The sequence below is a fragment of the Misgurnus anguillicaudatus genome, chromosome 15, assembly GCF_027580225.2.
Source record: "Misgurnus anguillicaudatus chromosome 15, ASM2758022v2, whole genome shotgun sequence".
Lineage (NCBI taxonomy): Eukaryota > Metazoa > Chordata > Actinopteri > Cypriniformes > Cobitidae > Misgurnus > Misgurnus anguillicaudatus.
Genome location: NC_073351.2, coordinates 5,312,501 through 5,330,915, shown reverse-complemented (window position 1 = coordinate 5,330,915; position 18,415 = coordinate 5,312,501). Strand labels below are relative to the sequence as shown.

Below are 18,415 nucleotides of genomic sequence, written 5' to 3'. Positions count from 1 at the left end.
CTTTTCAAACAACAAACCATCGTGTCACCCAGTAGATGGCTTGATGGTGGCATTTTTAACACTCCACAATTTAACTTTTTAACTATTTCATACTGTATTGGTTGGAACTTTGCAAGTTTGGGTCAAGCAGTCCTTTTTTCCATGCCGGTTCCATGGTGTAATGGTTAGCACTCTGGACTTTGAATCAAGTGATCCGAGTTCAAGTCTCGGTGGAACCTTTGTTGTTGGTAAAGCCTGTGCAGAGCTGCTTGTGGCAATGAAAAAGATGCTTTGAAAAACCAAGCCTTCTCAAACATTGAACCTTCCTGTCACCCAGTAGATGGCTTGATGGTGGCATTTTTAACACTCCACAATTTAACTTTTTAACTATTTAATAGTTTATTGTTGGAACTTTGCAAGTTTGGGTCAAGCAGTGCTATTCCATGCTGGTTCCATGGTGTAATGGTTAGCTCTCTGCACTTTGAATCCAGTGATCTGAGTTTAAGTCTTGGTGGAACCTTTGTTGTTGGTAAAAGCCTGTGCCGAGCTGCTTGTGACAATTAATAAGATGCTTTGGAAAAACCAAGCCTTCTCAAACATTGAACCTTTCTGTCACCCAGTAGATGGCTTGATGGTGGCATTTTTAACACTCCACAATTTAACTTTTTAACGATTTCATACTGTATTGGTTGGAACTTTGCAAGTTTGGGTCAAGCGGTGGGTTTTTCCATGCCGGTTCCATGGTGTAATGGTTAGCACTCTGGACTTTGAATCCAGTGATCCGAGTTCAAGTCTCGGTGGAACCTTTGTTGTTGGTAAGGCCTGTGCAGAGCTGCTTGTGACAATGAATAAGATGTTTTGGAAAAACCAAGCCTTCTCAAACAACGAACCTTCGTGTCACCCAGTAGATGGCTTGGTGGTGGCATTTTTAACACTCCACAATTTAACTTTTTAACTATTTAATAGTTTATTGTTGGAACTTTGCAAGTTTGAGTCAAGCGGTGGGTTTTTCCATGCCGGTTCCATGGTGTAATGGTTAGCACTCTGGACTTTGAATCCAGTGATCCGAGTCCAAGTCCCGGTGGAACCTTTGTTGTTGGTAAAAGCCTGTGCCGAGCTGCTTGTGACAATTAATAAGATGCTTTGGAAAAACCAAGCCTTCTCAAACATTGAACCTTTCTGTCACCCAGTAGATGGCTTGATGGTGGCATTTTTAACACTCCACAATTTAACTTTTTAACGATTTCATACTGTATTGGTTGGAACTTTGCAAGTTTGGGTCAAGCAGTGGTTTTTTCTGTGCAGGTTCCATGGTGTAATGGTTAGCACTCTGGACTTTGAATCCAGTGATCCGAGTTTAAGTCTCGGTGGAACCTTTGTTGTTGGTAAAAGCCTGTGCCGAGCTGCTTGTGACAATTAATAAGATGCTTTGGAAAAACCAAGCCTTCTCAAACAACGAACCTTCGTGTCACCCAGTAGATGGCTTGGTGGTGGCATTTTTAACACTCCACAATTTAACTTTTTAACTATTTAATAGTTTATTGTTGGACCTTTGCAAGTTTCGACCAAGCAGTGCTTTTCCATGCTGGTTCCATGGTGTAATGGTTAGCTCTCTGCACTTTGAATCCAGTGATCTGAGTTTAAGTCTCGGTGGAACCTCTGTTGTTGGTAAAAGCCTGTGCAGAGCTGCTTGTGGCAATGAAAAAGATGCTTTGGAAAAACCAAGCCTTCTCAAACATTGAACCTTCGTGTCACCCAGTAGATGGCTTGATGGTGGCATTTTTAACACTCCACAATTTAACTTTTTAACTATTTAATAGTTTATTGTTGGAACTTTACAAGTTTGGGTCAAGCAGTGCTTTTTCATGCTGGTTCCATGGTGTAATGGTTAGCATTCTGGACTTTGAATCCAGTGATCCGAGTTCAAGTTTCGGTGGAACCTTTGTTGTTGGTAAGGCCTGTGCAGAGCTGCTTGTGGCAATGAAAAAGATGCTTTGGAAAAACCAAGCCTTCTCAAACATTGAACCTTCGTGTCACCCAGTAGATGGCTTGATGGTGGCATTTTTAACACTCCACAATTTAACTTTTTAACTATTTAATAGTTTATTGTTGGAACTTTACAAGTTTGGGTCAAGCAGTGCTTTTTCATGCTGGTTCCATGGTGTAATGGTTAGCTCTCTGCACTTTCAATCCAGTGATCTGAGTTTAAGTCTCGGTGGAACCTTTGTTGTTGGTAAAAGCCTGTGCAGAGCTGCTTGTGGCAATGAAAAAGATGCTTTGGAAAAACCAATCCTTCTCAAACAACGAACCTTCGTGTCACCTAGTAGATGGCTTGATGGTGGCATTTTTAACACTCCACAATTTAACTTTTTAACTATTTCATACTGTGTTGGTTGGAACTGTGCAAGTTTGGGTCAAGCAGTCCTTTTTTTCCATGCCGGTTCCATGGTGTAATGGTTAGCACTCTGGACTTTGAATCCAGTGATCCGAGTTCAAGTCTCGGTGGAACCTTTGTTGTTGGTAAAGCCTGTGCAGAGCTGCTTGTGGCAATGAAAAAGATGCTTTGGAAAAACCAAGCCTTCTCAAACATTGAACCTTCCTGTCACCCAGTAGATGGCTTGATGGTGGCATTTTTAACACTCCACAATTTAACTTTTTAACTATTTAATAGTTTATTGTTGGAACTTTGCAAGTTTGGGTCAAGCAGTGCTTTTCCATGCTGGTTCCATGGTGTAATGGTTAGCTCTCTGCACTTTGAATCCAGTGATCTGAGTTTAAGTCTTGGTGGAACCTTTGTTGTTGGTAAAAGCCTGTGCAGAGCTGCTTGTGGCAATGAAAAAGATGCTTTGGAAAAACCAAGCCTTCTCAAACAACGAACCTTCGTGTCACCTAGTAGATGGCTTGATGGTGGCATTTTTAACACTCCACAATTTAACTTTTTAACTATTTCATACTGTATTGGTTGGAACTTTGCAAGTTTGGGTCAAGCAGTGTTTTTATCAGTGCAGGTTCCATGGTGTAATGGTTAGCACTCTGGACTTTGAATCCAGTGATCCGAGTTCAAGTCTCGGTGGAACCTTTGTTGTTGGTAAAAGCCTGTGCCGAGCTGCTTGTGACAATTAATAAGATGCTTTGGAAAAACCAAGCCTTCTCAAACAACGAACCTTCGTGTCACCCAGTAGATGGCTTGGTGGTGGCATTTTTAACACTCCACAATTTAACTTTTTAACTATTTAATAGTGTATTGTTGGAACTTTGCAAGTTTGGGTCAAGCATTGCTTTTCTACATGCCGGTTCCATGGTGTAATGGTTAGCACTCTGGACTTTGAATCCAGTGATCCGAGTTCAAGTCTCGGTGGAACCTTTGTTGTTGGTAAGGCCTGTTCAGAGCTGCTTGTGGCAATGAAAAAGATGCTTTGGAAAAACCAAGCCTTCTCAAACAACGAACCTTTGTGTCACCCAGTAGATGGCTTTATGGTGTCATTTTTAACACTCCACAATTTAACTTTTTAACTATTTCATACTGTATTGGTTGGAACTTTGCAAGTTTGGGTCAAGCAGTGTTTTTATCAGTGCCGGTTCCATGGTGTAATGGTTAGCACTCTGGACTTTGAATCCAGTGATCCAAGTTTAAGTCTCGGTGGAACCTTTGTTGTTGGTAAAAGCCTGTGCAGAGCTGCTTGTGGTAATAAAAAGATGCTTTGGAAAAACCAAGCCTTCTCAAACAACGAACCTTCGTGTCACCCAGTAGATGGCTTGGTGGTGGCATTTTTAACACTCCACAATTTAACTTTTTAACTATTTAATAGTTTATTGTTGGAACTTTGCAAGTTTGGGTCAAGCGGTGGGTTTTTCCATGCCGGTTCCATGGTGTAATGGTTAGCACTCTGGACTTTGAATCCAGTGATCCGAGTTCAAGTCTCGGTGGAACCTTTGTTGTTGGTAAGGCCTGTGCAGAGCTGCTTGTGACAATGAATAAGATGTTTTGGAAAAACCAAGCCTTCTCAAACAACGAACCTTCGTGTCACCCAGTAGATGGCTTTATGGTGTCATTTTTAACACTCCACAATTTAACTTTTTAACTATTTAATAGTTTATTGTTGGAACTTTGCAAGTTTGAGTCAAGCGGTGGGTTTTTCCATGCCGGTTCCATGGTGTAATGGTTAGCACTCTGGACTTTGAATCCAGTGATCCGAGTTCAAGTCCCGGTGGAACCTTTGTTGTTGGTAAAAGCCTGTGCAGAGCTGCTTGTGACAATTAATAAGATGCTTTGGAAAAACCAAGCCTTCTCAAACATTGAACCTTTCTGTCACCCAGTAGATGGCTTTATGGTGTCATTTTTAACACTCCACAATTTAACTTTTTAACGATTTCATACTGTATTGGTTGGAACTTTGCAAGTTTGGGTCAAGCAGTGGTTTTTTCTGTGCAGGTTCCATGGTGTAATGGTTAGCACTCTGGACTTTGAATCCAGTGATCCGAGTTCAAGTCTCGGTGGAACCTTTGTTGTTGGTAAAAGCCTGTGCAGAGCTGCTTGTGACAATTAATAAGATGCTTTGGAAAAACCAAGCCTTCTCAAACAACGAACCTTCGTGTCACCCAGTAGATGGCTTGGTGGTGGCATTTTTAACACTCCACAATTTAACTTTTTAACTATTTAATAGTGTATTGTTGGAACTTTGCAAGTTTGGGTCAAGCATTGCTTTTCTACATGCCGGTTCCATGGTGTAATGGTTAGCACTCTGGACTTTGAATCCAGTGATCCGAGTTCAAGTCTCGGTGGAACCTTTGTTGTTGGTAAGGCCTGTTCAGAGCTGCTTGTGGCAATGAAAAAGATGCTTTGGAAAAACCAAGCCTTCTCAAACATTGAACCTTTGTGTCACCCAGTAGATGGCTTGATGGTGGCATTTTTAACACTCCACAATTTAACTTTTTAACTATTTAATAGTTTATTGTTGGACCTTTGCAAGTTTCGACCAAGCAGTGCTTTTCCATGCTGGTTCCATGGTGTAATGGTTAGCTCTCTGCACTTTGAATCCAGTGATCTGAGTTTAAGTCTCGGTGGAACCTCTGTTGTTGGTAAAAGCCTGTGCAGAGCTGCTTGTGGCAATGAAAAAGATGCTTTGGAAAAACCAAGCCTTCTCAAACATTGAACCTTCGTGTCACCCAGTAGATGGCTTGATGGTGGCATTTTTAACACTCCACAATTTAACTTTTTAACTATTTAATAGTTTATTGTTGGAACTTTACAAGTTTGGGTCAAGCAGTGCTTTTTCATGCTGGTTCCATGGTGTAATGGTTAGCACTCTGGACTTTGAATCCAGTGATCTGAGTTTAAGTCTCGGTGGAACCTTTGTTGTTGGTAAAAGCCTGTGCAGAGCTGCTTGTGGCAATGAAAAAGATGCTTTGGAAAAACCAAGCCTTCTCAAACAACGAACCTTCGTGTCACCTAGTAGATGGCTTGATGGTGGCATTTTTAACACTCCACATCTTTAACTTCTTTCTTACTGTATTGGTTGGAACTTTGCAAGTTTGGGTCAAGCACTGCTTTTCCATGTCAGGTTCCATGGTGTAATGGTTAGCACTCTGGACTTTGAATCCAGTGATCCGAGTTTCAAATCTCGGTGGAACCTTTGTTGTTGGTAAAAGCCTGTGCAGAGCTGCTTGTGGTAATAAAAAGATGCTTTGGAAAAACCAAGCCTTCTCAAACAACGAACCTTTCTGTCACCCAATAGATGGCTTTATGGTGTCATTTTTAACACTCCACAATTTAATTTTTTAACTTCTTTCTAATACTGTATTGGTTGGAACTTTGCAAGTTTGGGTCAAGCAGTGTTTTTATCAGTGCAGGTTCCATGGTGTAATGGTTAGCACTCTGGACTTTGAATCCAGTTATCCGAGTTCAAGTCTCGGTGGAACCTTTGTTGTTGGTAAAAGCCTGTGCAGAGCTGCTTGTGACAATTAATAAGATGCTTTGGAAAAACCAAGCCTTCTCAAACAACGAACCTTCGTGTCACCCAGTAGATGGCTTGGTGGTGGCATTTTTAACACTCCACAATTTAACTTTTTAACTATTTAATAGTGTATTGTTGGAACTTTGCAAGTTTGGGTCAAGCATTGCTTTTCTACATGCCGGTTCCATGGTGTAATGGTTAGCACTCTGGACTTTGAATCCAGTGATCCGAGTTCAAGTCTCGGTGGAACCTTTGTTGTTGGTAAAAGCCTGTGCAGAGCTGCTTGTGGCAATGAAAAAGATGCTTTGGAAAAACCAAGCCTTCTCAAACAACGAACCTTCGTGTCACCCAGTAGATGGCTTTATGGTGTCATTTTTAACACTCCACAATTTAACTTTTTAACTATTTCATACTGTGTTGGTTGGAACTTTGCAAGTTTGGGTCAAGCAGTCCTTTTTTTTCCATGCCGGTTCCATGGTGTAATGGTTAGCACTCTGGACTTTGAATCCAGTGATCTGAGTTCAAGTCTCGGTGGAACCTTTGTTGTTGGTAAAAGCCTGTGCAGAGCTGCTTGTGGTAATAAAAAGATGCTTTGGAAAAACCAAGCCTTCTCAAACAACGAACCTTTCTGTCACCCAATAGATGGCTTTATGGTGTCATTTTTAACACTCCACAATTTACTTTTTAACTTCTTTCTTACTGTATTGGTTGGAACTTTGCAAGTTTGGGTCAAGCAGTGCTTTTCCATGCAGGTTCCATGGTGTAATGGTTAGCACTCTGGACTTTGAATCCAGTGATCCGAGTTCAAGTCTCGGTGGAACCTTTGTTGTTGGTAAAAGCCTGTGCAGAGCTGCTTGTGGTAATAAAAAGATGCTTTGGAAAAACCAAGCCTTCTCAAACAACGAACCTTTCTGTCACCCAGTAGATGGCTTTATGGTGTCATTTTTAACACTCCACAATTTAACTTTTTAACTATTTAATAGTTTATTGTTGGAACTTTGCAAGTTTGGGTCAAGCAGTGCTTTTCCATGCCGGTTCCATGGTGTAATGGTTAGCACTCTGGACTTTGAATCCAGTGATCCGAGTTCAAGTCTCGGTGGAACCTTTGTTGTTGGTAAAAGCCTGTGCAGAGCTGCTTGTGGCAATGAAAAAGATGCTTTGGAAAAACCAAGCCTTCTCAAACATTGAACCTTCCTGTCACCCAGTAGATGGCTTTATGGTGTCATTTTTAACACTCCACAATTTAACTTTTTAACTATTTAATAGTGTATTGTTGGAACTTTGCAAGTTTGGGTCAAGCAGTGCTATTCCATGCTGGTTCCATGGTGTAATGGTTAGCACTCTGGACTTTGAATCCAGTGATCCGAGTTCAAGTCTCGGTGGAACCTTTGTTGTTGGTAAAAGCCTGTGCCGAGCTGCTTGTGACAATTAATAAGATGCTTTGGAAAAACCAAGCCTTCTCAAACATTGAACCTTTCTGTCACCCAATAGATGGCTTTATGGTGTCATTTTTAACACTCCACAATTTCACTTTTTAACTTCTTTCTTACTGTATTGGTTGGAACTTTGCAAGTTTGGGTCAAGCAGTGCTTTTTCCATGCAGGTTCCATGGTGTAATGGTTAGCACTCTGGACTTTGAATCCAGTGATCCGAGTTCAAGTCTCGGTGGAACCTTTGTTGTTGGTAAAAGCCTGTGCAGAGCTGCTTGTGACAATGAAAAAGATGCTTTGGAAAAACCAAGCCTTCTCAAACAACAAACCTTCGTGTCACCCAGTAGATGGCTTTATGGTGTCATTTTTAACACTCCACAATTTAATTTTTAACTATTTAATAGTGTATTGTTGGAACTTTGCAAGTTTGGGTCAAGCAGTACCTTTTCCGTGCCGGTTCCATGGTGTAATGGTTAGCACTCTGGACTTTGAATCCAGTGATCCGAGTTCAAGTCTCGGTGGAACCTTTGTTGTTGGTAAAAGCCTGTGCAGAGCTGCTTGTGGTAATAAAAAGATGCTTTGGAAAAACCAAGCCTTCTCAAACAACGAACCTTTCTGTCACCCAGTAGATGGCTTTATGGTGTCATTTTTAACACTCCACAATTTAACTTTTTAACTTCTTTCTTACTGTATTGGTTGGAACTTTGCAAGTTTGGGTCAAGCAGTGCTTTTCCATGCAGGTTCCATGGTGTAATGGTTAGCACTCTGGACTTTGAATCCAGTGATCCGAGTTCAAGTCTCGGTGGAACCTTTGTTGTTGGTAAAAGCCTGTGCAGAGCTGCTTGTGGTAATAAAAAGATGCTTTGGAAAAACCAAGCCTTCTCAAACAACGAACCTTCGTGTCACCCAGTAGATGGCTTTATGGTGTCATTTTTAACACTCCACAATTTAACTTTTTAACTATTTAATAGTGTATTGTTGGAACTTTGCAAGTTTGGGTCAAGCAGTGCTTTTCCATGCTGGTTCCATGGTGTAATGGTTAGCACTCTGGACTTTGAATCCAGTGATCTGAGTTCAAGTCTCGGTGGAACCTTTGTTGTTGGTAAAAGCCTGTGCAGAGCTGCTTGTGGCAATGAAAAAGATGCTTTGGAAAAACCAAGCCTTCTCAAACATTGAACCTTCGTGTCACCCAGTAGATGGCTTTATGGTGTCATTTTTAACACTCCACAATTTAACTTTTTAACTATTTAATAGTTTATTGTTGGAACTTTACAAGTTTGGGTCAAGCAGTGCTTTTTCATGCTGGTTCCATGGTGTAATGGTTAGCACTCTGGACTTTGAATCCAGTGATCCGAGTTCAAGTCTCGGTGGAACCTTTGTTGTTGGTAAAAGCCTGTGCAGAGCTGCTTGTGGCAATGAAAAAGATGCTTTGGAAAAACCAAGCCTTCTCAAACATTGAACCTTCGTGTCACCCAGTAGATGGCTTGATGGTGGCATTTTTAACACTCCACAATTTAACTTTTTAACTATTTAATAGTTTATTGTTGGAACTTTGCAAGTTTGGGTCAAGCAGTGCTTTTTCCATGCTGGTTCCATGGTGTAATGGTTAGCACTCTGGACTTTGAATCCAGTGATCTGAGTTTAAGTCTCGGTGGAACCTTTGTTGTTGGTAAAAGCCTGTGCAGAGCTGCTTGTGGCAATGAAAAAGATGCTTTGGAAAAACCAAGCCTTCTCAAACAACGAACCTTTCTGTCACCCAAGTAGATGGCTTTATGGTGTCATTTTTAACACTCCACAATTTCACTTTTTAACTTCTTTCATACTGTATTGGTTGGAACTTTGCAAGTTTGGGTCAAGCAGTGCTTTTCCATGCAGGTTCCATGGTGTAATGGTTAGCACTCTGGACTTTGAATCCAGTGATCCGAGTTCAAGTCTCGGTGGAACCTTTGTTGTTGGTAAAAGCCTGTGCAGAGCTGCTTGTGGCAATGAAAAAGATGCTTTGGAAAAACCAAGCCTTCTCAAACATTGAACCTTCCTGTCACCCAGTAGATGGCTTGATGGTGGCATTTTTAACACTCCACAATTTAACTTTTTAACTATTTAATAGTTTATTGTTGGAACTTTGCAAGTTTGGGTCAAGCAGTGCTTTTCCATGCTGGTTCCATGGTGTAATGGTTAGCACTCTGGACTTTGAATCCAGTGATCTGAGTTCAAGTCTCGGTGGAACCTTTGTTGTTGGTAAAAGCCTGTGCAGAGCTGCTTGTGGCAATGAAAAAGATGCTTTGGAAAAACCAAGCCTTCTCAAACAACGAACCTTCGTGTCACCTAGTAGATGGCTTTATGGTGTCATTTTTAACACTCCACAATTTAACTTTTTAACTTCTTTCTTACTGTATTGGTTGGAACTTTGCAAGTTTGGGTCAAGCAGTGCTTTTCCAGTGCAGGTTCCATGGTGTAATGGTTAGCACTCTGGACTTTGAATCCAGTGATCCGAGTTCAAGTCTCGGTGGAACCTTTGTTGTTGGTAAAAGCCTGTGCAGAGCTGCTTGTGGTAATAAAAAGATGCTTTGGAAAAACCAAGCCTTCTCAAACAACGAACCTTTCTGTCACCCAGTAGATGGCTTTATGGTGTCATTTTTAACACTCCACAATTTAATTTTTTAACTATTTAATAGTGTATTGTTGGAACTTTGCAAGTTTGGGTCAAGCATTGCTTTTCTACATGCCGGTTCCATGGTGTAATGGTTAGCACTCTGGACTTTGAATCCAGTGATCCGAGTTCAAGTCTCGGTGGAACCTTTGTTGTTGGTAAAAGCCTGTGCAGAGCTGCTTGTGGCAATGAAAAAGATGCTTTGGAAAAACCAAGCCTTCTCAAACAACGAACCTTTCTGTCACCCAGTAGATGGCTTTATGGTGTCATTTTTAACACTCCACAATTTAACTTTTTAACTATTTCTACTGTATTGGTTGGAACTTTGCAAGTTTGGGTCAAGCAGTGTTTTTATCAGTGCCGGTTCCATGGTGTAATGGTTAGCACTCTGGACTTTGAATCCAGTGATCCGAGTTCAAGTCTCGGTGGAACCTTTGTTGTTGGTAAAAGCCTGTGCAGAGCTGCTTGTGGTAATAAAAAGATGCTTTGGAAAAACCAAGCCTTCTCAAACAACGAACCTTTCTGTCACCCAGTAGATGGCTTTATGGTGTCATTTTTAACACTCCACAATTTAACTTTTTAACTATTTAATAGTTTATTGTTGGAACTTTGCAAGTTTGGGTCAAGCAGTGCTTTTTCCATGCAGGTTCCATGGTGTAATGGTTAGCACTCTGGACTTTGAATCCAGTGATCCGAGTTCAAGTCTCGGTGGAACCTTTGTTGTTGGTAAAAGCCTGTGCAGAGCTGCTTGTGGTAATAAAAAGATGCTTTGGAAAAACCAAGCCTTCTCAAACAACGAACCTTCGTGTCACCCAGTAGATGGCTTTATGGTGTCATTTTTAACACTCCACAATTTAATTTTTTTACTATTTAATAGTGTATTGTTGGAACTTTGCAAGTTTGGGTCAAGCGGTGGGTTTTTCCATGCCGGTTCCATGGTGTAATGGTTAGCACTCTGGACTTTGAATCCAGTGATCCGAGTTCAAGTCCCGGTGGAACCTTTGTTGTTGGTAAAAGCCTGTGCAGAGCTGCTTGTGGTACAATTAAAAAGATGCTTTGGAAAAACCAAGCCTTCTCAAACAACGAACCTTTCTGTCACCCAATAGATGGCTTTATGGTGTCATTTTTAACACTCCACAATTTCACTTTTTAACTTCTTTCTTACTGTATTGGTTGGAACTTTGCAAGTTTGGGTCAAGCACTGCTTTTCCATGCAGGTTCCATGGTGTAATGGTTAGCACTCTGGACTTTGAATCCAGTGATCCGAGTTCAAGTCTCGGTGGAACCTTTGTTGTTGGTAAAAGCCTGTGCAGAGCTGCTTGTGGTAATAAAAAGATGCTTTGGAAAAACCAAGCCTTCTCAAACAACAAACCTTCGTGTCACCCAGTAGATGGCTTTATGGTGTCATTTTTAACACTCCACAATTTAATTTTTAACTATTTAATAGTGTATTGTTGGAACTTTGCAAGTTTGGGTCAAGCATTGCTTTTCTCCGTGCCGGTTCCATGGTGTAATGGTTAGCACTCTGGACTTTGAATCCAGTGATCCGAGTTCAAGTCTCGGTGGAACCTTTGTTGTTGGTAAAAGCCTGTGCAGAGCTGCTTGTGGCAATGAAAAAGATGCTTTGGAAAAACCAAGCCTTCTCAAACAACGAACCTTTCTGTCACCCAGTAGATGGCTTTATGGTGTCATTTTTAACACTCCACAATTTAACTTTTTAACTTCTTTCTTACTGTATTGGTTGGAACTTTGCAAGTTTGGGTCAAGCAGTGCTTTTCCATGCAGGTTCCATGGTGTAATGGTTAGCACTCTGGACTTTGAATCCAGTGATCCGAGTTCAAGTCTCGGTGGAACCTTTGTTGTTGGTAAAAGCCTGTGCAGAGCTGCTTGTGGTAAATTAAAAAGATGCTTTGGAAAAACCAAGCCTTCTCAAACAACGAACCTTCGTGTCACCCAGTAGATGGCTTTATGGTGTCATTTTTAACACTCCACAATTTTATTTTTTTTATATTTAATAGTGTATTGTTGGAACTTTGCAAGTTTGGGTCAAGCAGTACCTTTCTCCGTGCCGGTTCCATGGTGTAATGGTTAGCACTCTGGACTTTGAATCCAGTGATCCGAGTTCAAGTCTCGGTGGAACCTTTGTTGTTGGTAAAAGCCTGTGCAGAGCTGCTTGTGGTAATAAAAAGATGCTTTGGAAAAACCAAGCCTTCTCAAACAACGAACCTTTCTGTCACCCAATAGATGGCTTTATGGTGTCATTTTTAACACTCCACAATTTCACTTTTTAACTTCTTTCTTACTGTATTGGTTGGAACTTTGCAAGTTTGGGTCAAGCAGTGCTTTTTTTGCATGCAGGTTCCATGGTGTAATGGTTAGCACTCTGGACTTTGAATCCAGTGATCCGAGTTCAAGTCTCGGTGGAACCTTTGTTGTTGGTAAAAGCCTGTGCAGAGCTGCTTGTGGTAATAAAAAGATGCTTTGGAAAAACCAAGCCTTCTCAAACAACAAACCTTCGTGTCACCCAGTAGATGGCTTTATGGTGTCATTTTTAACACTCCACAATTTAATTTTTTTACTATTTAATAGTGTATTGTTGGAACTTTGCAAGTTTGGGTCAAGCAGTACCTTTTCCATGCCGGTTCCATGGTGTAATGGTTAGCACTCTGGACTTTGAATCCAGTGATCCGAGTTCAAGTCTCGGTGGAACCTTTGTTGTTGGTAAAAGCCTGTGCAGAGCTGCTTGTGGTAATAAAAAGATGCTTTGGAAAAACCAAGCCTTCTCAAACAACGAACCTTTCTGTCACCCAATAGATGGCTTTATGGTGTCATTTTTAACACTCCACAATTTAACTTTTTAACTTCTTTCTTACTGTATTGGTTGGAACTTTGCAAGTTTGGGTCAAGCACTGCTTTTCCATGCAGGTTCCATGGTGTAATGGTTAGCACTCTGGACTTTGAATCCAGTGATCCGAGTTCAAGTCTCGGTGGAACCTTTGTTGTTGGTAAAAGCCTGTGCAGAGCTGCTTGTGGTAATAAAAAGATGCTTTGGAAAAACCAAGCCTTCTCAAACAACAAACCTTCGTGTCACCCAGTAGATGGCTTTATGGTGTCATTTTTAACACTCCACAATTTAATTTTTTTACTATTTAATAGTGTATTGTTGGAACTTTGCAAGTTTGGGTCAAGCATTGCTTTTCTACATGCCGGTTCCATGGTGTAATGGTTAGCACTCTGGACTTTGAATCCAGTGATCCGAGTTCAAGTCTCGGTGGAACCTTTGTTGTTGGTAAAAGCCTGTGCAGAGCTGCTTGTGGTAATAAAAAGATGCTTTGGAAAAACCAAGCCTTCTCAAACATTGAACCTTCGTGTCACCCAGTAGATGGCTTTATGGTGTCATTTTTAACACTCCACAATTTAACTTTTTAACTATTTAATAGTTTATTGTTGGAACTTTGCAAGTTTGGGTCAAGCAGTGCTTTTTTTGCATGCAGGTTCCATGGTGTAATGGTTAGCACTCTGGACTTTGAATCCAGTGATCCGAGTTCAAGTCTCGGTGGAACCTTTGTTGTTGGTAAAAGCCTGTGCAGAGCTGCTTGTGGCAATGAAAAAGATGCTTTGGAAAAACCAAGCCTTCTCAAACAACAAACCTTCGTGTCACCCAGTAGATGGCTTTATGGTGTCATTTTTAACACTCCACAATTTAATTTTTTTACTATTTAATAGTGTATTGTTGGAACTTTGCAAGTTTGGGTCAAGCAGTGCTTTTTCATGCTGGTTCCATGGTGTAATGGTTAGCACTCTGGACTTTGAATCCAGTGATCCGAGTTCAAGTCTCGGTGGAACCTTTGTTGTTGGTAAAAGCCTGTGCAGAGCTGCTTGTGGCAATGAAAAAGATGCTTTGGAAAAACCAAGCCTTCTCAAACAACGAACCTTTCTGTCACCCAATAGATGGCTTTATGGTGTCATTTTTAACACTCCACAATTTCACTTTTTAACTTCTTTCTTACTGTATTGGTTGGAACTTTGCAAGTTTGGGTCAAGCAGTGCTTTTCCATGGCGGTTCCATGGTGTAATGGTTAGCACTCTGGACTTTGAATCCAGTGATCCGAGTTCAAGTCTCGGTGGAACCTTTGTTGTTGGTAAAAGCCTGTGCAGAGCTGCTTAAGCCTGTGCAGAGCTGCTTGTGGTAATAAAAAGATGCTTTGGAAAAACCAAGCCTTCTCAAACAACGAACCTTTCTGTCACCCAATAGATGGCTTTATGGTGTCATTTTTAACACTCCACAATTTATCTGTTTAACTTCTTTGATACTGTATTGTTGGAACTTTGCAAGTTTGGGTCAAGCAGTGCTTTGTCCATGGCGGTTCCATGGTGTAATGGTTAGCACTCTGGACTTTGAATCCAGTGATCCGAGTTCAAGTCTCGGTGGAACCTTTGTTGTTGGTAAAAGCCTGTGCAGAGCTGCTTGTGGTAATAAAAAGATGCTTTGGAAAAACCAAGCCTTCTCAAACAACGAACCTTTCTGTCACCCAATAGATGGCTTTATGGTGTCATTTTTAACACTCCACAATTTCACTTTTTAACTTCTTTCTTACTGTATTGGTTGGAACTTTGCAAGTTTGGGTCAAGCAGTGCTTTTCCATGCAGGTTCCATGGTGTAATGGTTAGCACTCTGGACTTTGAATCCAGTGATCCGAGTTCAAGTCTCGGTGGAACCTTTGTTGTTGGTAAAAGCCTGTGCAGAGCTGCTTGTGGTAATAAAAAGATGCTTTGGAAAAACCAAGCCTTCTCAAACAACAAACCTTCGTGTCACCCAGTAGATGGCTTTATGGTGTCATTTTTAACACTCCACAATTTAATTTTTTTACTATTTAATAGTGTATTGTTGGAACTTTGCAAGTTTGGGTCAAGCAGTACCTTTCTCCGTGCCGGTTCCATGGTGTAATGGTTAGCACTCTGGACTTTGAATCCAGTGATCCGAGTTCAAGTCTAGGTGGAACCTTTGTTGTTGGTAAAAGGCCTGTTCAGAGCTGCTTGTGGCAATGAAAAAGATGCTTTGGAAAAACCAAGCCTTCTCAAACATTGAACCTTTGTGTCACCCAGTAGATGGCTTGATGGTGGCATTTTTAACACTCCACAATTTAACTTTTTAACTATTTAATAGTTTATTGTTGGAACCTTTGCAAGTTTCGACAAGCAGTGCTTTTCCATGCTGGTTCCATGGTGTAATGGTTAGCTACTCTGCACTTTGAATCCAGTGATCTGAGTTTAAGTCTCGGTGGAACCTCTGTTGTTGGTAAAAGCCTGTGCAGAGCTGCTTGTGGCAATGAAAAAGATGCTTTGGAAAAACCAAGCCTTCTCAAACATTGAACCTTCGTGTCACCCAGTAGATGGCTTGATGGTGGCATTTTTAACACTCCACAATTTAACTTTTTAACTATTTAATAGTTTATTGTTGGAACTTTACAAGTTTGGGTCAAGCAGTGCTTTTCCATGCTGGTTCCATGGTGTAATGGTTAGCACTCTGGACTTTGAATCCAGTGATCCGAGTTCAAGTCTCGGTGGAACCTTTGTTGTTGGTAAAAGCCTGTGCAGAGCTGCTTGTGGCAATGAAAAAGATGCTTTGGAAAAACCAAGCCTTCTCAAACAACGAACCTTTCTGTCACCCAATAGATGGCTTTATGGTGTCATTTTTAACACTCCACAATTTAACTTTTTAACTTCTTTCTTACTGTATTGGTTGGAACTTTGCAAGTTTGGGTCAAGCAGTCCTTTTTTTTCCATGCCGGTTCCATGGTGTAATGGTTAGCACTCTGGACTTTGAATCCAGTGATCCGAGTTCAAGTCTCGGTGGAACCTTTGTTGTTGGTAAAAGCCTGTGCAGAGCTGCTTGTGGTAATAAAAAGATGCTTTGGAAAAACCAAGCCTTCTCAAACAACGAACCTTTCTGTCACCCAATAGATGGCTTTATGGTGTCATTTTTAACACTCCACAATTTAACTTTTTAACTATTTCTTACTGTATTGGTTGGAACTTTGCAAGTTTGGGTCAAGCAGTCCTTTTTTTTCCATGCCGGTTCCATGGTGTAATGGTTAGCACTCTGGACTTTGAATCCAGTGATCCGAGTTCAAGTCTCGGTGGAACCTTTGTTGTTGGTAAAAGCCTGTGCAGAGCTGCTTGTGGTAATAAAAAGATGCTTTGGAAAAACCAAGCCTTCTCAAACAACGAACCTTTCGTGTCACCCAGTAGATGGCTTTATGGTGTCATTTTTAACACTCCACAATTTAATTTTTTTAACTATTTAATAGTGTATTGTTGGAACTTTGCAAGTTTGGGTCAAGCATTGCTTTTCTACATGCCGGTTCCATGGTGTAATGGTTAGCACTCTGGACTTTGAATCCAGTGATCCAAGTTTAAGTCTCGGTGGAACCTTTGTTGTTGGTAAAAGCCTGTGCCGAGCTGCTTGTGACAATTAATAAGATGCTTTGGAAAAAACCAAGCCTTTTCAAACAACAAACCATCGTGTCACCCAGTAGATGGCTTGATGGTGGCATTTTTAACACTCCACAATTTAACTTTTTAACTATTTCATACTGTATTGGTTGGAACTTTGCAAGTTTGGGTCAAGCAGTGCTTTTCCATGCAGGTTCCATGGTGTAATGGTTAGCACTCTGGACTTTGAATCCAGTGATCCGAGTTCAAGTCTCGGTGGAACCTTTGTTGTTGGTAAAAGCCTGTGCAGAGCTGCTTGTGGCAATGAAAAAGATGCTTTGGAAAAACCAAGCCTTCTCAAACATTGAACCTTCCTGTCACCCAGTAGATGGCTTTATGGTGTCATTTTTAACACTCCACAATTTTATTTTTTTTATATTTAATAGTGTATTGTTGGAACTTTGCAAGTTTGGGTCAAGCAGTACCTTTCTCCGTGCCGGTTCCATGGTGTAATGGTTAGCACTCTGGACTTTGAATCCAGTGATCCGAATTCTAGTCTCGGTGGAACCTTTGTTGTTGGTAAAAGCCTGTGCAGAGCTGCTTGTGGTAATAAAAAGATGCTTTGGAAAAACCAAGCCTTCTCAAACAACGAACCTTTCTGTCACCCAGTAGATGGCTTTATGGTGTCATTTTTAACACTCCACAATTTCACTTTTTAACTTCTTTCTTACTGTATTGGTTGGAACTTTGCAAGTTTGGGTCAAGCAGTGCTTTTCCATGCAGGTTCCATGGTGTAATGGTTAGCACTCTGGACTTTGAATCCAGTGATCCGAGTTCAAGTCTCGGTGGAACCTTTGTTGTTGGTAAAAGCCTGTGCAGAGCTACTTGTGGCAATGAAAAAGATGCTTTGGAAAAACCAAGCCTTCTCAAACAACGAACCTTCGTGTCACCCAGTAGATGGCTTTATGGTGTCATTTTTAACACTCCACAATTTAACTTTTTAACTATTTAATAGTGTATTGTTGGAACTTTGCAAGTTTGGGTCAAGCGGTGGGTTTTTCCATGCCGGTTCCATGGTGTAATGGTTAGCACTCTGGACTTTGAATCCAGTGATCCGAGTTCAAGTCCCGGTGGAACCTTTGTTGTTGGTAAAAGCCTGTGCAGAGCTGCTTGTGGTAATAAAAAGATGCTTTGGAAAAACCAAGCCTTCTCAAACATTGAACCTTTCTGTCACCCAATAGATGGCTTTATGGTGTCATTTTTAACACTCCACAATTTCACTTTTTAACTTCTTTCTTACTGTATTGGTTGGAACTTTGCAAGTTTGGGTCAAGCAGTGCTTTTTTGCATGCAGGTTCCATGGTGTAATGGTTAGCACTCTGGACTTTGAATCCAGTGATCCGAGTTCAAGTCTCGGTGGAACCTTTGTTGTTGGTAAAAGCCTGTGCAGAGCTGCTTGTGACAATTAATAAGATGCTTTGGAAAAACCAAGCCTTCTCAAACAACGAACCTTCGTGTCACCCAGTAGATGGCTTGGTGTCATTTTTAACACTCCACAATTTAACTTTTTAACTATTTAATAGTTTATTGTTGGAACTTTGCAAGTTTGGGTCAAGCAGTGCTTTTCCATGCTGGTTCCATGGTGTAATGGTTAGCTCTCTGCACTTTGAATCCAGTGATCTGAGTTTAAGTCTCGGTGGAACCTTTGTTGTTGGTAAAAGCCTGTGCAGAGCTGCTTGTGGCAATGAAAAAGATGCTTTGGAAAAACCAAGCCTTCTCAAACATTGAACCTTCGTGTCACCCAGTAGATGGCTTGATGGTGTCATTTTTAACACTCCACAATTTAACTTTTTAACTATTTAATAGTTTATTGTTGGAACTTTACAAGTTTGGGTCAAGCAGTGCTTTTTCATGCTGGTTCCATGGTGTAATGGTTAGCATTCTGGACTTTGAATCCAGTGATCCGA

At 41.0% G+C, this 18,415-nt stretch overlaps 58 non-coding genes across 58 annotated transcripts in view; all 58 read left to right on the top strand.

The window, feature by feature from the left end:
* The first annotated feature begins 146 nt into the window (after positions 1-146).
* On the top strand, positions 147-218 carry trnaq-uug (transfer RNA glutamine (anticodon UUG)). Its single transcript has one exon. It is a non-coding gene; the product is annotated as a tRNA-Gln (tRNA).
* Positions 219-713: 495 nt separating this feature from the next.
* Positions 714-785, top strand: trnaq-uug (transfer RNA glutamine (anticodon UUG)). The gene has a single exon. It is a non-coding gene; the product is annotated as a tRNA-Gln (tRNA).
* Positions 786-997: 212 nt separating this feature from the next.
* Positions 998-1,069, top strand: trnaq-uug (transfer RNA glutamine (anticodon UUG)). The gene has a single exon. It is a non-coding gene; the product is annotated as a tRNA-Gln (tRNA).
* Positions 1,070-1,283: 214 nt separating this feature from the next.
* On the top strand, positions 1,284-1,355 carry trnaq-uug (transfer RNA glutamine (anticodon UUG)). The gene has a single exon. It is a non-coding gene; the product is annotated as a tRNA-Gln (tRNA).
* A 494-nt stretch (positions 1,356-1,849) lies between these two features.
* Positions 1,850-1,921, top strand: trnaq-uug (transfer RNA glutamine (anticodon UUG)). The gene has a single exon. It is a non-coding gene; the product is annotated as a tRNA-Gln (tRNA).
* Positions 1,922-2,418: 497 nt separating this feature from the next.
* Positions 2,419-2,490, top strand: trnaq-uug (transfer RNA glutamine (anticodon UUG)). Its single transcript has one exon. It is a non-coding gene; the product is annotated as a tRNA-Gln (tRNA).
* A 496-nt stretch (positions 2,491-2,986) lies between these two features.
* trnaq-uug (transfer RNA glutamine (anticodon UUG)) lies at positions 2,987-3,058 on the top strand. Its single transcript has one exon. It is a non-coding gene; the product is annotated as a tRNA-Gln (tRNA).
* Positions 3,059-3,271: 213 nt separating this feature from the next.
* On the top strand, positions 3,272-3,343 carry trnaq-uug (transfer RNA glutamine (anticodon UUG)). Its single transcript has one exon. It is a non-coding gene; the product is annotated as a tRNA-Gln (tRNA).
* A 213-nt stretch (positions 3,344-3,556) lies between these two features.
* On the top strand, positions 3,557-3,628 carry trnaq-uug (transfer RNA glutamine (anticodon UUG)). The gene has a single exon. It is a non-coding gene; the product is annotated as a tRNA-Gln (tRNA).
* A 212-nt stretch (positions 3,629-3,840) lies between these two features.
* On the top strand, positions 3,841-3,912 carry trnaq-uug (transfer RNA glutamine (anticodon UUG)). The gene has a single exon. It is a non-coding gene; the product is annotated as a tRNA-Gln (tRNA).
* Positions 3,913-4,124: 212 nt separating this feature from the next.
* Positions 4,125-4,196, top strand: trnaq-uug (transfer RNA glutamine (anticodon UUG)). The gene has a single exon. It is a non-coding gene; the product is annotated as a tRNA-Gln (tRNA).
* A 214-nt stretch (positions 4,197-4,410) lies between these two features.
* trnaq-uug (transfer RNA glutamine (anticodon UUG)) lies at positions 4,411-4,482 on the top strand. The gene has a single exon. It is a non-coding gene; the product is annotated as a tRNA-Gln (tRNA).
* A 213-nt stretch (positions 4,483-4,695) lies between these two features.
* Positions 4,696-4,767, top strand: trnaq-uug (transfer RNA glutamine (anticodon UUG)). Its single transcript has one exon. It is a non-coding gene; the product is annotated as a tRNA-Gln (tRNA).
* Positions 4,768-5,260: 493 nt separating this feature from the next.
* On the top strand, positions 5,261-5,332 carry trnaq-uug (transfer RNA glutamine (anticodon UUG)). The gene has a single exon. It is a non-coding gene; the product is annotated as a tRNA-Gln (tRNA).
* Positions 5,333-5,539: 207 nt separating this feature from the next.
* On the top strand, positions 5,540-5,612 carry trnaq-uug (transfer RNA glutamine (anticodon UUG)). Its single transcript has one exon. It is a non-coding gene; the product is annotated as a tRNA-Gln (tRNA).
* Positions 5,613-5,828: 216 nt separating this feature from the next.
* trnaq-uug (transfer RNA glutamine (anticodon UUG)) lies at positions 5,829-5,900 on the top strand. Its single transcript has one exon. It is a non-coding gene; the product is annotated as a tRNA-Gln (tRNA).
* A 213-nt stretch (positions 5,901-6,113) lies between these two features.
* trnaq-uug (transfer RNA glutamine (anticodon UUG)) lies at positions 6,114-6,185 on the top strand. Its single transcript has one exon. It is a non-coding gene; the product is annotated as a tRNA-Gln (tRNA).
* A 216-nt stretch (positions 6,186-6,401) lies between these two features.
* On the top strand, positions 6,402-6,473 carry trnaq-uug (transfer RNA glutamine (anticodon UUG)). Its single transcript has one exon. It is a non-coding gene; the product is annotated as a tRNA-Gln (tRNA).
* A 211-nt stretch (positions 6,474-6,684) lies between these two features.
* trnaq-uug (transfer RNA glutamine (anticodon UUG)) lies at positions 6,685-6,756 on the top strand. Its single transcript has one exon. It is a non-coding gene; the product is annotated as a tRNA-Gln (tRNA).
* Positions 6,757-6,966: 210 nt separating this feature from the next.
* trnaq-uug (transfer RNA glutamine (anticodon UUG)) lies at positions 6,967-7,038 on the top strand. The gene has a single exon. It is a non-coding gene; the product is annotated as a tRNA-Gln (tRNA).
* Positions 7,039-7,249: 211 nt separating this feature from the next.
* On the top strand, positions 7,250-7,321 carry trnaq-uug (transfer RNA glutamine (anticodon UUG)). The gene has a single exon. It is a non-coding gene; the product is annotated as a tRNA-Gln (tRNA).
* A 214-nt stretch (positions 7,322-7,535) lies between these two features.
* On the top strand, positions 7,536-7,607 carry trnaq-uug (transfer RNA glutamine (anticodon UUG)). Its single transcript has one exon. It is a non-coding gene; the product is annotated as a tRNA-Gln (tRNA).
* Positions 7,608-7,818: 211 nt separating this feature from the next.
* trnaq-uug (transfer RNA glutamine (anticodon UUG)) lies at positions 7,819-7,890 on the top strand. The gene has a single exon. It is a non-coding gene; the product is annotated as a tRNA-Gln (tRNA).
* Positions 7,891-8,102: 212 nt separating this feature from the next.
* trnaq-uug (transfer RNA glutamine (anticodon UUG)) lies at positions 8,103-8,174 on the top strand. The gene has a single exon. It is a non-coding gene; the product is annotated as a tRNA-Gln (tRNA).
* A 210-nt stretch (positions 8,175-8,384) lies between these two features.
* trnaq-uug (transfer RNA glutamine (anticodon UUG)) lies at positions 8,385-8,456 on the top strand. Its single transcript has one exon. It is a non-coding gene; the product is annotated as a tRNA-Gln (tRNA).
* A 211-nt stretch (positions 8,457-8,667) lies between these two features.
* Positions 8,668-8,739, top strand: trnaq-uug (transfer RNA glutamine (anticodon UUG)). The gene has a single exon. It is a non-coding gene; the product is annotated as a tRNA-Gln (tRNA).
* A 212-nt stretch (positions 8,740-8,951) lies between these two features.
* Positions 8,952-9,023, top strand: trnaq-uug (transfer RNA glutamine (anticodon UUG)). Its single transcript has one exon. It is a non-coding gene; the product is annotated as a tRNA-Gln (tRNA).
* Positions 9,024-9,237: 214 nt separating this feature from the next.
* trnaq-uug (transfer RNA glutamine (anticodon UUG)) lies at positions 9,238-9,309 on the top strand. Its single transcript has one exon. It is a non-coding gene; the product is annotated as a tRNA-Gln (tRNA).
* A 211-nt stretch (positions 9,310-9,520) lies between these two features.
* On the top strand, positions 9,521-9,592 carry trnaq-uug (transfer RNA glutamine (anticodon UUG)). The gene has a single exon. It is a non-coding gene; the product is annotated as a tRNA-Gln (tRNA).
* Positions 9,593-9,806: 214 nt separating this feature from the next.
* trnaq-uug (transfer RNA glutamine (anticodon UUG)) lies at positions 9,807-9,878 on the top strand. The gene has a single exon. It is a non-coding gene; the product is annotated as a tRNA-Gln (tRNA).
* A 212-nt stretch (positions 9,879-10,090) lies between these two features.
* trnaq-uug (transfer RNA glutamine (anticodon UUG)) lies at positions 10,091-10,162 on the top strand. The gene has a single exon. It is a non-coding gene; the product is annotated as a tRNA-Gln (tRNA).
* A 213-nt stretch (positions 10,163-10,375) lies between these two features.
* On the top strand, positions 10,376-10,447 carry trnaq-uug (transfer RNA glutamine (anticodon UUG)). Its single transcript has one exon. It is a non-coding gene; the product is annotated as a tRNA-Gln (tRNA).
* Positions 10,448-10,658: 211 nt separating this feature from the next.
* On the top strand, positions 10,659-10,730 carry trnaq-uug (transfer RNA glutamine (anticodon UUG)). The gene has a single exon. It is a non-coding gene; the product is annotated as a tRNA-Gln (tRNA).
* A 212-nt stretch (positions 10,731-10,942) lies between these two features.
* trnaq-uug (transfer RNA glutamine (anticodon UUG)) lies at positions 10,943-11,014 on the top strand. The gene has a single exon. It is a non-coding gene; the product is annotated as a tRNA-Gln (tRNA).
* A 215-nt stretch (positions 11,015-11,229) lies between these two features.
* trnaq-uug (transfer RNA glutamine (anticodon UUG)) lies at positions 11,230-11,301 on the top strand. Its single transcript has one exon. It is a non-coding gene; the product is annotated as a tRNA-Gln (tRNA).
* A 211-nt stretch (positions 11,302-11,512) lies between these two features.
* Positions 11,513-11,584, top strand: trnaq-uug (transfer RNA glutamine (anticodon UUG)). The gene has a single exon. It is a non-coding gene; the product is annotated as a tRNA-Gln (tRNA).
* A 213-nt stretch (positions 11,585-11,797) lies between these two features.
* Positions 11,798-11,869, top strand: trnaq-uug (transfer RNA glutamine (anticodon UUG)). Its single transcript has one exon. It is a non-coding gene; the product is annotated as a tRNA-Gln (tRNA).
* A 214-nt stretch (positions 11,870-12,083) lies between these two features.
* Positions 12,084-12,155, top strand: trnaq-uug (transfer RNA glutamine (anticodon UUG)). The gene has a single exon. It is a non-coding gene; the product is annotated as a tRNA-Gln (tRNA).
* Positions 12,156-12,370: 215 nt separating this feature from the next.
* Positions 12,371-12,442, top strand: trnaq-uug (transfer RNA glutamine (anticodon UUG)). The gene has a single exon. It is a non-coding gene; the product is annotated as a tRNA-Gln (tRNA).
* A 211-nt stretch (positions 12,443-12,653) lies between these two features.
* Positions 12,654-12,725, top strand: trnaq-uug (transfer RNA glutamine (anticodon UUG)). The gene has a single exon. It is a non-coding gene; the product is annotated as a tRNA-Gln (tRNA).
* Positions 12,726-12,937: 212 nt separating this feature from the next.
* Positions 12,938-13,009, top strand: trnaq-uug (transfer RNA glutamine (anticodon UUG)). The gene has a single exon. It is a non-coding gene; the product is annotated as a tRNA-Gln (tRNA).
* Positions 13,010-13,221: 212 nt separating this feature from the next.
* trnaq-uug (transfer RNA glutamine (anticodon UUG)) lies at positions 13,222-13,293 on the top strand. The gene has a single exon. It is a non-coding gene; the product is annotated as a tRNA-Gln (tRNA).
* Positions 13,294-13,506: 213 nt separating this feature from the next.
* On the top strand, positions 13,507-13,578 carry trnaq-uug (transfer RNA glutamine (anticodon UUG)). Its single transcript has one exon. It is a non-coding gene; the product is annotated as a tRNA-Gln (tRNA).
* A 211-nt stretch (positions 13,579-13,789) lies between these two features.
* Positions 13,790-13,861, top strand: trnaq-uug (transfer RNA glutamine (anticodon UUG)). The gene has a single exon. It is a non-coding gene; the product is annotated as a tRNA-Gln (tRNA).
* Positions 13,862-14,074: 213 nt separating this feature from the next.
* Positions 14,075-14,146, top strand: trnaq-uug (transfer RNA glutamine (anticodon UUG)). The gene has a single exon. It is a non-coding gene; the product is annotated as a tRNA-Gln (tRNA).
* A 232-nt stretch (positions 14,147-14,378) lies between these two features.
* Positions 14,379-14,450, top strand: trnaq-uug (transfer RNA glutamine (anticodon UUG)). The gene has a single exon. It is a non-coding gene; the product is annotated as a tRNA-Gln (tRNA).
* A 212-nt stretch (positions 14,451-14,662) lies between these two features.
* On the top strand, positions 14,663-14,734 carry trnaq-uug (transfer RNA glutamine (anticodon UUG)). The gene has a single exon. It is a non-coding gene; the product is annotated as a tRNA-Gln (tRNA).
* A 212-nt stretch (positions 14,735-14,946) lies between these two features.
* Positions 14,947-15,018, top strand: trnaq-uug (transfer RNA glutamine (anticodon UUG)). The gene has a single exon. It is a non-coding gene; the product is annotated as a tRNA-Gln (tRNA).
* Positions 15,019-15,514: 496 nt separating this feature from the next.
* Positions 15,515-15,586, top strand: trnaq-uug (transfer RNA glutamine (anticodon UUG)). The gene has a single exon. It is a non-coding gene; the product is annotated as a tRNA-Gln (tRNA).
* A 217-nt stretch (positions 15,587-15,803) lies between these two features.
* trnaq-uug (transfer RNA glutamine (anticodon UUG)) lies at positions 15,804-15,875 on the top strand. Its single transcript has one exon. It is a non-coding gene; the product is annotated as a tRNA-Gln (tRNA).
* Positions 15,876-16,090: 215 nt separating this feature from the next.
* On the top strand, positions 16,091-16,162 carry trnaq-uug (transfer RNA glutamine (anticodon UUG)). The gene has a single exon. It is a non-coding gene; the product is annotated as a tRNA-Gln (tRNA).
* A 214-nt stretch (positions 16,163-16,376) lies between these two features.
* Positions 16,377-16,448, top strand: trnaq-uug (transfer RNA glutamine (anticodon UUG)). Its single transcript has one exon. It is a non-coding gene; the product is annotated as a tRNA-Gln (tRNA).
* A 213-nt stretch (positions 16,449-16,661) lies between these two features.
* On the top strand, positions 16,662-16,733 carry trnaq-uug (transfer RNA glutamine (anticodon UUG)). The gene has a single exon. It is a non-coding gene; the product is annotated as a tRNA-Gln (tRNA).
* Positions 16,734-16,946: 213 nt separating this feature from the next.
* Positions 16,947-17,018, top strand: trnaq-uug (transfer RNA glutamine (anticodon UUG)). The gene has a single exon. It is a non-coding gene; the product is annotated as a tRNA-Gln (tRNA).
* A 212-nt stretch (positions 17,019-17,230) lies between these two features.
* Positions 17,231-17,302, top strand: trnaq-uug (transfer RNA glutamine (anticodon UUG)). The gene has a single exon. It is a non-coding gene; the product is annotated as a tRNA-Gln (tRNA).
* A 213-nt stretch (positions 17,303-17,515) lies between these two features.
* Positions 17,516-17,587, top strand: trnaq-uug (transfer RNA glutamine (anticodon UUG)). The gene has a single exon. It is a non-coding gene; the product is annotated as a tRNA-Gln (tRNA).
* A 214-nt stretch (positions 17,588-17,801) lies between these two features.
* On the top strand, positions 17,802-17,873 carry trnaq-uug (transfer RNA glutamine (anticodon UUG)). Its single transcript has one exon. It is a non-coding gene; the product is annotated as a tRNA-Gln (tRNA).
* Positions 17,874-18,364: 491 nt separating this feature from the next.
* The window catches only part of trnaq-uug (transfer RNA glutamine (anticodon UUG)), a 72-nt gene continuing 21 nt past the window's right edge, over positions 18,365-18,415 (top strand). Inside the window, exon 1 of the tRNA in view lies at positions 18,365-18,415. This exon is cut by the window's right edge and continues 21 nt beyond it. This is a non-coding gene — a tRNA (tRNA-Gln).